The sequence below is a fragment of the Oncorhynchus masou genome, chromosome 29 (genome assembly GCF_036934945.1).
Source record: "Oncorhynchus masou masou isolate Uvic2021 chromosome 29, UVic_Omas_1.1, whole genome shotgun sequence".
NCBI classification, from domain to species: domain Eukaryota; kingdom Metazoa; phylum Chordata; class Actinopteri; order Salmoniformes; family Salmonidae; genus Oncorhynchus; species Oncorhynchus masou.
Window position 1 is genome coordinate 37,076,475 of NC_088240.1, and position 12,903 is coordinate 37,089,377.

A 12,903-nucleotide genomic window follows, 5' to 3' on the forward strand; every position below is an offset into this window, starting at 1 on the left:
TTTCCCATGAAGCCAGGCAAAGAGGCACTGAGTTTGAAGGTAGGCCTTGAAATACATCCACAGGTACACCACCAATTGACTCAAATCAGAATCTACTAAATCCGTGACATAATTTTCTGGGATTTTCCAAGCTGTTTAAAGGCACAGTCAACTTGTATGTAAATGTGTATGTAAACTTCTGACCCACTGGAATTGTGATACAGTGAATTATAAGTGAAATAATCTGTCTGTAAACAATTGTTGGAAAAATTACTTGTGACATGCACACAGTAAATGTCCTAACCGACTTGCCAAAACTATAGTTTGTTGACAAGAAATTTGTGGAGTGGTTGAAAGACGAGGTTAAATGACTCCAACCTAAGTGTATGTAAACTTCCGAAAGAAAGACCCAGAGTTACCTCTGCTGCAGAGGATAAGTTCATTAGAGTTGCCAGATAAATGTCTCACAGAGCTCAAGTAACAGACACATCTTAACATCAACTGTTCAGAGGAGACTGCGTGAATCAGGTCTTCATGGTTGAATTGCTGAAACGAAACCACTACTAAAGGGCACCAATAAGAAGAGATTTGCATGCGCCAAGAAACATGAGCAATGGACATTAGACCGGTGGAAATCTGTCCTTTGGTCTGATGAGTTCAAGTTTGAGATTTTTGGTTCCAACCGCCGTGTCTTTGTGAGACACAGGGTAGGTGAACGGATGAGCTCTGCAGTGTGTGGTTCCCACTGATTTGTTGAACAATTCTTTGGTTAATACATGATTCCATTAGTGTCATTTCCTCGTTTTTATAATGTAGAAATAGTAAAAATTAAGAAAACCCCTTGAATGAGTAGGTCTCCAAACGTTTGAGTGGTACTGTACCTTATATACATAAGTATTCAGACTCTTTGCTATGAGACTCGAAATTGAGCTCAGGTGCATCCTGTTTCCATTGATCATCCTTGAGATGTTCCTACTACTTGATTGGAATCCACCTGTGGTAAATTCAATTGATGGGACATGATTTAGAAAGGCACACTCCGGTTTATATCAGGTCGCACAGTTGAAAGTGAACGTCGGAGCAAAAACCAAGCCATGAGTTCGAAGGAATTGTCCGTAGAGCTCCAAGACAGTTCTGGGGAATGCTACCAAAAAATGTCTGCAGCATTGAAGGTCTGCAAGAACCCAGTTGGCTCCATCATTCATAAATGGAAGACGTTTTTAACCACCAGGACTCTTCCTAGAGCTGGCCACCCAGCCAAACTGATTAATCGGAGGAGAAGAGCCTTGGGTAGTGGGTTTGATTCCAAGGAGCACCCATACGTAAAATCTATGCACACATTACAGTAAGTCGCTTTTGATAAAAACGTCTGCCAAATGGCATGTATTATACACTGAGTATACAAACCATTAAGAACACCTGCTCTTTCATTGAGACTGACCAGGTAAAAGCTATGACCCCTTATTGATGTCACTTGTTAAATCCACTTCAGCCAGTGTAGATGAAGGGGAGGAGACCGGTTAAAGATGGATTTTTAACCCTAGAGATAATTGAGACATGGATTGTGTATTTGTGCCATTCAGAGGGTGAATGGGAAAGACAAAATACTTAAGTGCCTTTGAACGGGGGTATGGTAGTAGGTGCCAGGTGCACTGGTTTGTGTCAAGAACTGCAACTTTGCTGGGTTTTTGACACTCAACAGTTTTCTGTGTGTATCAAGAATGGTCCGCCACTCAAAGGATATCCAGCCAACCTGACACATCTGTGGGAAGCGATAGAGTCAACATGGGCCAACATCCCTGTGGAACACCTATGACACCTTGTAGAGTCCATGCCCGGATGAATTTAGGCTGTTCTGAAGGCAAAGGGGGGGGGTGTTGCAACTCAAATATTAGGAAGGTGTTCCTAATGCTTAGTATACTCAGTGTATATATGTATAGAAGAAAAAATGAATGCAACAGGAAAAGTGTTGGTCCCATGCTTCATGAGCTGAAATAAAATGTATTTATTCATTACAAGCACCATGCTCTACCAACTGAGCTGCAGTTTCTCTTGTTATGCCAGTCACTCACTTAGTCATGTCAGCTAACTGGTGTCGGTCTGGACTCGAACTCGATTTGCTCCGGTCTTGGTATTTAATACCGGTCTTGGCATTACATTTTTCTTAATAAACTATGTGTGCTTTTCATGACATTTTTATTTTATTTTTATGAATAAAATAAATGAAATAGTAGGCCAATTCCACATCCCATGCATTAGCAAAACGCTTTGTCCTTTCTTTAGAACAAAATGCAATTTACCACTTGGCTGTCTATTATATCGCCCCATCACAAGCCCTCCCAGTCAACACCACCTCATAATATTGCCTGCTACAGTTGTTTGAGATATGTCCAGATTCCAGCCAAACATGCAGCATAGAGAAGACCAGCAATGGGGCCCTCGTCAACATCATCCAGACATGCCTTCACAGTAAGCCTTCTTTTGAATGGAACAGTCAGCCACTTGTTGGCAAGTATCCGGCCAGACCCCTACAAATGCAGAAGCTAATCCAATTCACGATTTTGATACATTTGATAACCTAATTGTGAAACACAAGACATTATTTGTTGCTCATTTTCTACTTCTAAAATGCATATAATTTCCAGGGCATAACCTAGCCTGGTGGAACCAACCTGATCGCTGTGTTCACCATTCTATTTCACTTTATGATATCTGAAGTGAAATGCAAAGGTGAATGCAGAAATCAGGTTGCTTCCACCAAGGCTAATCATAACCACCACTGATAATGTAATCAGTGCTCTGTGTTTGTATGTGACCGACCAATATCTTTGACAAGGGGCCAGGAGCTGATATGCGCTGCTGTGCGGGGGCGCTGGCAACGGCCTCACACCAGCCTGTTCATGCTCACCAACGGTTGTCGATTGGGAGAACAAGAATGAGGTGGGTTTAGTCTGACTTGTTCAAACTTCAACATAGGTGATATCTGACACACAAACATATACTATTACTAACTGCCATTGGTAATAGAACAGTGGCTGTGTATGTGTTCACAGGAAGATGTATGGTGACTTGCAAGATGATGTGATGAAGTCCAGACTGACAGATGGGCTTGATACTGATGTCTCTAAATGGAGAGAGACCTGGCACAACATTTTTAGTAGACAACTTTTACTTGTATTGTCTTTTTCTATTGTTGAATACTACACTATCAGTCAAAATGGGGAGGTTATTGTAGATATTGAACTCAACCTGCAGTATGTTTGTTTGTTGTGATTGAGTGGGCAAGATTCTGACAGATGGGTGTGTCTTGGTGGTGGCAAGGACACACCCAAATCAAACCACACCCCCAAGCCAACTCACTTTTGGCTTTTGTCATGGCCGCCAGCATTTCTTGAGGAGCAAGACAAAACACAAGGCCAAATCAGCGGGTGCAGTTCCCCTTAAGACTTTTTCTGGAAAATATTTTCTAAGACCCCTTTTCCATCCAGAAATCAAAGCCTTTACTTATGCCAAATGTTTAAGATGGAAAATGGTAGAAAAAAATGTATATATGCTTTAATTTCCCAGAAATATAGACTCTTAGCTTTCATTTGACGCGCAATTTGATGTGCTCCTATGTTGGTGCTCATTGGACCTTTTACATGGAAATGCCCACATATACACACAGAATGGGGTCCTGCCGGTTCTGTTCATCTGTCCATTACAATGATCTGTTCATCTACAGTCTTTGTTACGGCACCTAGGGAAATGTGTGAACAATGCCATCTGATCTGGGTTCAAGAACACAGAACAGTCTGTGCTTTTCTCTACTAGTTACATTGTAGGCCTATACAAAGTAAACAAGAGTCAGACTGACAGAGGGAGGCAAAACAGAGAGACTACCGTCCCATCCAAACACAGACACCTGACTTCTTTTGTAGATCAAAGGCTAGTAGGAAATCCTTATTTCCTCTCAACTGCCCACTTCAAAGAGTGTTCATCATATTATCTGTGGTGCAGCAAGTTAGGACCTTGACCGTGCTTCAATCTGTCCCCAACACAAGGCCACAGTTTCACAGTATCTCACTCCACTATATACCACTATAGAACAACTATAATTTAGTCCCTAACCTTTTTGGACCCTTTGAAAGTACCGCAGTGCTGTTCTGGGAGTTAATAATAATAAGAGGTTAAAAACATTTTGCTAACACTGTCAGCTGTCACTGGCCATCAGAGTTGGGATTTGCAGAGGAAATGAGTAAGCAACCTATGAGCAACATTTGCACAATCGTAGGCCTGCAGAAATGTCTGATGGAATTGAAATCACTCGATACACTTACTGCACTACATTAAATGTTCATCTCTTCACTAAAACAAGGAAAAACATATCACATGATCTTTTATTAGCCATGTGACTGTCTAAGGTATCCTTTTGTATTTGTATGTATTATGGATCCCCATTAGATGCTGCCAAGACATCAGCTACTCTTCATGAGGACCAGCAAAATGAAGGCAGTTATACAATTTAAAAAAAAAACATTACAATGCATTCAACAAATACAAGTAGTGATGAAGTCAATCTCTCCTCCACTTTGAGACAGGAGAGATTGACATGCATATTACTAATGTTAGCTCTCTGTGTACATCCAAGGGCCAGCCGTGCTCCCCTGTTCTAAGCCAATTGACATTTTCCTAAGTCCCTCTTTGTGGTACCTGACCACACGACTGAACAGTAGTGCAGGTCTGACAAAACTAGGGCCTGTAGGACCTGCCTTGTTGATAGTGTTGTTAAGAATGCAGAGCAGCACTTTATTATGGACAGACTTCTCCCCCATCTTACCTACTGTTGTATCAATATGTTTTGACCATGACCGTTTGCAATCCAGGTTACTCCAAGCAGTTTAGCCACCTCAACTTGCTCAATTTCCAACATTATTTATAACAAGGTTTTGTTGAGGTTTAGGGTTTAGTGAATGATTTGTCCCAAATATAATGCTTTAATTTTTGAAATATTTAGGACTAACTTACACCTTGCCAATCATTCTGAAACTAAATGTAGCTCTTTGTTAAGTGTTGCAGTCATTTCACTCGCTGTAGTAGCTGACGTGTATAGTGTTGAGTCAACCGCATACATAGACATACTGGCTTTAATCAAGGCCATTGGCATGTCATTAGTAAAGATTGAAAAATTTAAGGGGCATAGATAGCTGCCCTGGGGAATACCAGATTATGTCAGAGAGGCTTCCATTAAAGAAAACCCTCTGTGTTATGTTAGACAGGTAACACTTTATCCACAATATAGCAGGGAGTGTAAAACCATAACACATAAGATTTTCCAGCAGCAGACTATGATCGATAATGTCAAAAGTTGCACTGAAATCTAACAAAACAGCCCCTACAATCTTTTTGACATCAAGTTCTCTCAGCAAAATCAGTAATTTGTGTAAGTGCTGCGCTTGTTGATTTTGCCTTATGGATGGAGCTTCATATAAACATACAGGCTTTGTGGAGAACACTAAGCAGATAACAATCATGCTTCCTTATGATTCTTCCCAAATATGCACCTGTACTATCAAATGTTCCCTGTTGTATAACTATAACCCCCCCACCACCTTCATGACAAGTCAAGAAAACTGGGCTTTCCTCTCACCTACACCTCCTCCGAACCAAAATGCCCTCTCAGCCTAATCACCCACATGAAACCACAACTGAGTCCCATCCCATCTAACCACGATTTCACCCTCCAGCTAATCTGAAGAATGTCAGGTGGGCTACAGTGCTTTCCATCCAGAATCTGGTTCTGATCCAAATCATCCACTTGGAGACTTGTCAATAACGGCCTCTGTGATTGGCTATGGCAGGGAATCTAGGAAAATCCAGGATACTGTAGGATTGTTTTCTATTAGAGTGGATGGCTACAACAGTGTGATGTTTCAGACTGCTATACTCCAAAGGATAGAATTCAATTAAAATAATCTAATTAGAGCCATCTGTGCAGACATCCGTTCCTTGACTGATCAAGGTTCATTAAATTGAACTCGGGAGACAGTCCAACCAGCCTGCACATAGTAAAGCAGGAACTGAGTAAACAACCCTAATTATTAGACACATGGCTGATAGAAAGACTTACGCAATATTGGTCACATCTTGTTATTTGTGTTAAATTCAGTGGAATACTAAATCATAGTCCTTGCCAGGCATTCATCATTACCAAAGGATGGGAAAATGACTGGTTGGACAGCTTGTTCGCTTCATTTGCAACTAATCAAAAGTGCAAATTGGTTACCAAAGACTGCAAAACATGTCATTATAAGAGTCCATCCATTACGGAGCTGTATCAGAATATGCTGAAATGTGTAGATGAGGGATGTCAATGGCTCATACAAGCCCACAGGGCAAAATGTGGCTAATATTAGCAGAGCAGTGAAGTAAAGTCAATGTTTAGGAAGTAGTTAACGACACATTCATGTGTCGAGTCATTTATTTCCCTCTTTCGGGCGTCAGAACCACCACTGAGTGTTTTCCAAAAGGCCTCTATGGCAGGAATGTTAGCCAGCCAGCCAGGCAATTCTCCACAGTACTAAACTGCCATAGAGAGAGAAGGAAAAGGCATTCATACCAGAGACCTTGGGGAGGTTTAGCCAAAAGGCTGTCAGCCATCCAGTCGGCCATGAGTTAAATGTCCCTCCTTGGCAAAGGAAATGTGACAACAGCAGATCCACTGGCCTAGGCCAAGTGCCCTAGCTAAGTATCCACAACACTAAGATAGTAGTAGGACAGGAGTGGCTCCTGCTGTCTCCAGCACAGTTGAAATCCTTGGATTAAACTTGACTTTTCCCGCCTGCCTCCATTAGATTTGGGAGGGGCTAAGGAGGAGGAAGAGGAGGAAGCTCACTTAGAATAGCCAAGTGCCCCTGAGTGCTTCCAGCATGTTAAGCAGCTTACAGCCATAGCCCAATGAAGCAGGGATTTTCTATTGATACGTGAGGACAAGTCTGTTGTCTTGTCTATTTTGGATACGTCGTTGTTGTCAAGTGGTCCAAATGTAGACGCAAAAGCATACACATGTTCTGGAAAAGGAATGACAAGCACAACAACTTCACGCCGCAGGACAAATCACCACTCTACAGTGGGAGCCATATATTTCACACCACTTAAAATCACACGGCAGTAACAAATCCAATTTACATAGGACTTTACCTATGCAGGGGAAGGGGGTACTAATGTTTTCCTTGTTTCGATGAGAGTTATTTCAGGCACATGTACAGTACCACCTAGTTAGTCATCGTTATCACACTGGTATTGACGGGACTGTCTGCTGCCCTGAGGATGCCGCTGATCACCCTTTCTGTTGCACAATTAAGGCAGGCCCGACAACCGACTCATGCAGATCATATTACAGGAAGAGAACACAGGGGGCTTTGTTCCCATTGGAGCACAACTATTATCTGAGATTATTAACAGGTAATAATGAATATGGATGAGTGGGAGGGTTGAGCAGCAGGGTTTAGATGAACTGAACTACTGACAATAGGAGGGAAAAAGAGTTGCGAGTGCATTTCGTATGGTGTCAACTTCAAATGTGATGATTAAAGTGTTGCAACTGCTTCAACTTGAATTAGCGCATAGTAACACCACATATAGAACAATGAGACAGATATTTCACTGGATGTATACATGTGAAGCATCCGCTTGGCGTTTCCACTCACTACCAAATATGTGACCGACCGCCTCGATTCGGTCTTACGTAGCAACATTTGAAACTGTGTTTTTTTACATTGGATAAAAGCAGATACACAGAGCTACAAAATGGTATATCATACAATGCATTTGACGAACAATGGGAAAGTAATTCAGCTACTGAAAAACTTGTAACCTCACTTTTGAGAAAATGGTCTTTGAATGTTTTGGTACCTACTGGAGAGCTCTTCTTTGTCTACACCCATTCAGTATCGTTCACACCCTCTTAAAAATTTGCCCCAATCCAAACTCTGGCCATTTTACTCACCCTATCAGAGCTAGTTAGGCTGTTTTTATCCAGAGCATTGGTAACTGTAACTGTGCTGCTGGCAACAATTTAACTATGCTTTCTTGCCGACGTTTACTGACACCGGCCATATATTCAACGAGTGTTGGGCGTTCGTAAATTCATCAGTTATTCTGCGCTCTGGCACACTCAGACGAGAGTGCTCTGAAATTGGAGTACCCGAAATGGTTACTTGCATAGTGGAGTCTTTTGTTAAGACATGTAGCTAGCTAGCTAAACAATGAACTATCATCGCAACTCATGACGTTACTACCCTGCATGAATCTGCAGGTAGCTAATCAACCAGATTCAATGTTAGATAGCCAAGCAAATGGCTCTGATATACAAATAATAATATCATACACGCAGTGGTAACCTGTCATTCAGGGCAGAGCCCCACCTGTTTTGAGCCACACATTTTTTGCAAAAAATAAATAATATTTATTCCCTCAAAACAACTATTAACTCGGAACTACGAAAACTGGACTTCAGTGAGTTCAAGACAACTGGGAAGTCGGGAATAAACAAGCTCTGACTGGGAAAATACGTTTTGAAGGGTCATCCAGCTCGGAATTGTAAATCCGGCCTCTTTCTAGAGCTACGACCTGAAAATCAATGACATCACTATGATAGCATTGGGAAGTCGGGAATAAACAAGCTCCGACTGGGAAAATACGTTTTGAAGGGCCATCCAGCTCGGAATTGTAAATCCGGCCTCTTTCTAGAGCTACGACCTGAAAATCAATGACATCATCATGATTCAACCTTGTTTACTCCAAGTTCCCAGTTGTTTTGAAAGAACCATAAATCCAGAGAATGCCAGACATTGATGACAAAATTTGCCCATGAAGGACCGCCGTGCCAACTTCCTGTTCAAGTGAGCACAGCAAAAGAAGGTGAGTCCAAAAATGTACTGTATGCTGCTGCATAAATTATGTAATATGCCAGGGAGATATGTATACTGTAGCTAAGAAACTAATACTAAGTGTATGTTGTGTAGTAAGATGTTGGTAGCCCATGTGCCTCACCCTAATCATTTGGTCTATTTACCCCTCTTAATTTCCCCTACTGTTCTGACTTTATGGTGCACATGTAGCCGATAAACTGTTTTAGAGAAATGTAATCATTGAATATTGTAAGAGCTTTTTTTGTCTGCTAATATGCCCCCGTTATTTATCCTACGGTTCTGACTTGGTGTATATGGAGAACACTAAGAATGGCCCATGTTCGGAATTCTGTCGCTGTACATTTTAAAAGTGCTAGGGAAATAGTTATGACTACGTCTGTCCTAGCTTGCTCATTAATATCTTAATGGAAATGACAGATTGCCCCTTGTCCTTATTCTATAGTTTATGCATCTCAATCATTAAAAAACACATTTGTTTAAGCCAGTCAGCCATATCAGCTATGTTTTTTAAAAAGGCAGTAAATGAGGCTTAATCAACTGTTTCGCTGCCAGACAAGGCTCCTCTGATAGCCAGGTGTAGCAGTGGTAAGATGTTGGGACTGCTGTTGGGGCTGCTTTATGTAGGCTGTTTGTGGGCACCGTTTGTCACTGTTATAGTACAATGCTGGCATGCATCCCACTTTTGTGAATTTTTGCCCCACCATGACTTACATGCTAAAATCACCACTGCATACACATAACGTTAGCTAGCGAGGCAGCCAGCTAGCATTAGCTAACTAAGGAATTGTATCACAGTGCTAGCTGTGCCACTGGAGATCCTGGTTTGAGTCCAGGCTCTGTCGCAGCCGGCCGTGACTGGGAGACCCATGGGGCGGTGCACAATTGGCCCAGCGTCGTCCGGGTTAGGGAAGGGTTTGGCCGGCAGGGATGTTCTTGTCCCATCGCGCACTAGCGACTCCTGTGGTCGGGCGCAATGCACTCTGACACGGTCGCCAGGTGTACAGTGTTTCCTCCGACACATTGGTGCGGCTTGCTTCCGGGTTAAGCGGGCGCTGTGTCAAGAAGCAGTGTGGCTTGGCTGGGTTGTGTTTGAGGACGCATGGCTCTCGATCTTCACCTCTCCCGAGTCTGTACGGGAGTTGCAGCAATGGGACAAGACTAACAATTGCATACCATGACATTTTGGAGAAAAGGGGTTAAAAAAAGAAAAAAAATACAGTACATGTCCAGCCCACTCATTATCTCCGCCAATCATGGCTAGTGGGAAGGTTGCTTACTTTTTCTGTGGCTAAACCAACTAGGCTTGTAATTTAACATTTTTATTTGTATTTACAGATGGCATACAAGTTTGTTATTAAGGCACATGAAAGTTCACATGTTCAAGAAGGCATTTCTGCCAAAAAACACATTTCGATTTTAAAAAAAGTGTTTACTAGTAGGCTGTCATTGTAAATAAGAATGTGACTTGCAAAGTTGACTTGCAAAGTTAAAAGTTTTAGATGTTTATTATTATCATTATGATTTTTTTAACCTTTATTTAACTAGGCAAGTCAGTTATGAACAAATTCTTATTTACAATGACGGCCTACCAAAAGGCCTCCTGCGGGGGTGGGGGCTGGGAGTAAAAATAAACATAAATTATCTCAGATGGGGGGAGTGAGACGTAAAAGGGTTTTATAAATAAGTGTCAACCAGTGGGTCTTGCGACGGGTATACAGAGATGATCAGTTTACAGAGGAGTATAGAGTGCAGTGATGTGTCCTATAAGGAGCATTGGTAGCAAATCTGATGGCCGAATGGTTAAGAACATTTAGCCGCCTGAGAGCACCCTTACCTGCCAAGCTATACATTATGTCTCCGTATTCTAGCATGGGTAGGATGGTCATCTGAATTAGGGTTAGTTTGGCAGCTGGGGTGAAAGAGGAGCGATTCCGATAGAGGAAACCAAGTCTAGATTTAACTTTAGCCTGTAGCTTTGATATGTGTTGAAAGAAGGACAGTGTACCGTCTAGCCATACTCCCAAGTACTTGTATGAGGTGACTACCTCAAGCTCTAAACCCTCAGAGGTAGTAATCACACTTGTGGGGAGAGGGGCATTCTTTTTAACAAAACCACATGACTTTTGTTTTGGAGGTGTTCAGAACAAGGTTAAGGACAGAGAAAGCTTGTTGGACACTAAGAAAGCTTTGTAGTAGAGCGTTTAACACAAAATCCGGGGAGGTGCCAGTTGAGTATAAGGCTGTTTCATCTGCATATAAAATGGATGAGAGAGCTTCCTACCTGAGCTATGTTGTTGATGTAAATTGAGAACAGCGTGGGGCCTAGGATTGAGCCTTGGGGTACACCCTTGGTGACAGTCAGTAGCTGAGACAGCAGATGTTCTGACTTTATACACGCAATCTTTGAGAGAGGTAGCTAGCAAACCAGGCCAAAGACCCCTCAGAGACACAAATACTCCTTAGCCGGCCCACAAGAATGGAATGGTCTACCGTATCAAAAGCTTTTGCCAAGTCAGTAAAAATAGCAGCACAACACAGCTTAGAATCAAGGGCAATGGTGACATCATTAAGGTTGCAGTGACACATCCATAACCTGAACGGAAAACCAGATTTCATACCAGAGAGAATACTATAGACATCAAGAAAATCAGTCAGTTGATTATTGACAAGTTTTTCCAACACTTTTGATAAACAGGGCAAAATAGAAATAGGCTGATAACAGTTTGGATCAGCTTGATCTCCCCCTTTAAATAAAGGACTAACTGTGGCTGCCTTCTAAGCAATGAGAACCTCCCCTGAGAGGAGAGACAGGTTAAAAAGGTCAGAGATGGGCTTGGCGATTATACTGTAGGGGCAGCAACCTTAAAGAAAACAGGGTCTAAACCACCCAGATGTTTTTGGGGGGTCTAGTTTAAGGAGCTCCTTTAGCACCTCGGACTCAGTAACCGCATGCAGGGAGAAACCTAAATAAAAAATATACAACATTAAATATGTTCAAACGGCTCTTCTGTGAAGTAGTGACCTGCGACATACACCTAGTTTCCTGAAACAGGTCATATGTGGTAGTGAGAAGATGGGACGAGATGGATTGTGGCAGATTTTCTGCAAATTTTCACATCGATTAAACATTTGATCTCAATACAGTTCTGTTCCCAAAACCAAAATATGTTATGAACAGAGTGGACTAAGGTTTGTAGACTTCACCCTTCGCAAAAGTTTTTTTAAATCACGTTGTTTACAGTAAGTGCAAAGGCAAATTGAGTTATTGCACACGTGCAATTCACAGAGTAGGCGTTGCCTTACGGAAATATGCAAACTATGCTAGAACATGCCAATAGGATCTCGCTAGCTAGTGCTTGGCTCTGCCCCCCTCTTTGCTTGTTCTGCTCACTATGGCTTATTTGTTTCCAACAGGGCAAAATGTGGCTAATATAAGCAGAGCAGTGCAGTAACGTCAATGTTTAGTAAGTGACTAACAACACATTAATGTGTTAAGTCATTTGTTTCCCTCTTTTGGCCTCAGAACCACCACTAAGCATTTTCCAAAAGGAATCTCATTAAACCTGATGTTAATGACTGGGTCCTTCAGGTCCACAGGCTCTTCAGCTAACTACAGTTATTGACTAATTAAAGCACAGCTCATGGGTTCCAATTGTGAGTCACAATTTTCAATAAAACCAGTCATCAGAAAGACGAAAAGGTTTAATGGTGAAACTAGTCTCAATGTGGCTTTAATAAGAGTGCTGGTCTAGGATCAGTTGTGCCTTCTAAATCACACAAATAAGAAGATCAGCACTACTACACCGAGCCACTTTCTGAATATGGGACCTGGTTCTGCCTGGGGATTTGATATGAACTCTATGAACTGATGTGAAAGAATGATACATTGAGGTCTCCTCTCCTTGGTCCTAAATCAATTACTAGTCCTAAAAAAACAGAAACAGAAACAGGCAGATAATTACAACATTCCTCTTGTAAATCCCTTCCTCAAGGCTTTGTCCTTTTGGATATT

At 41.9% G+C, this 12,903-nt stretch overlaps 1 protein-coding gene across 1 annotated transcript in view; it reads right to left on the bottom strand.

Annotated features, from left to right (window-relative positions):
• The window catches only part of LOC135519481 (oxysterol-binding protein-related protein 6-like), a 59,323-nt gene that overhangs the window by 45,399 nt on the left and 1,021 nt on the right, over positions 1-12,903 (bottom strand).